The sequence below is a fragment of the Apaloderma vittatum genome, unplaced genomic scaffold (genome assembly GCF_000703405.1).
Source record: "Apaloderma vittatum isolate BGI_N311 unplaced genomic scaffold, ASM70340v1 scaffold9476, whole genome shotgun sequence".
NCBI lineage: Eukaryota > Metazoa > Chordata > Aves > Trogoniformes > Trogonidae > Apaloderma > Apaloderma vittatum.
Genome location: NW_009721279.1, coordinates 2,913 through 3,640, shown reverse-complemented (window position 1 = coordinate 3,640; position 728 = coordinate 2,913).

The window sequence follows — 728 nt, the reverse complement described above, 5'->3', positions numbered from 1 at the left end:
TACTGTAAACCTCAGCATTCAGATTTCATAGCTTGAGAAAGTTTTTTCCTCCATTTTATACAGCAACACAAAACCAAGTTTTATTGTAGAGACTTTACTACAGAAAATTCAAGGACACATTAAAAAAAAAAAAATCACAGTTCTGTCCGAGATTAACAAAAACCAGAACTTTAGCACCTCTGTGAACTTCACCAACAAAGCTTCATTTTATTTGAATACCAACTAACAGAGCTACCATTCTTTTACATCCTTTTTGACAACCGACCATTAAAAATTATTTCCCCTACTTAGATTTCCAGACTAAAAACCAAATAATGAGTTGCATGCCCTGTTTCTCAAATCCCCCAAAAGGTGTATCATATTTTATTTTTTCATAATATTTAATCGATTCTACTTCATTACAGTAAAGGGTAAAAAGCTCATCATGCTGCAATTGATCCCAAACGAGATAGTGCCCACATCTGATAAAGACTGACCTAATTGTCTGATTTGCCCACATTTCTCCAGGCCAAATTTACTGACATTTCGCACAAATTCAAAGCTGACTGAGCCTGATGACCTTTTATACCTCTGTAATTAGTCTTCCGTGCCTTTACAACCAGAAAAGCATGTTGCCCCTTTACTCTCCCTAATTCAGCAGTCCCTCTGTAAACTATAAACTTCACCATCTACTCAGCTTCTACCAGTCAGGAAAAAAAAAAAAAAAAGGCAACACACAAACAGCAACC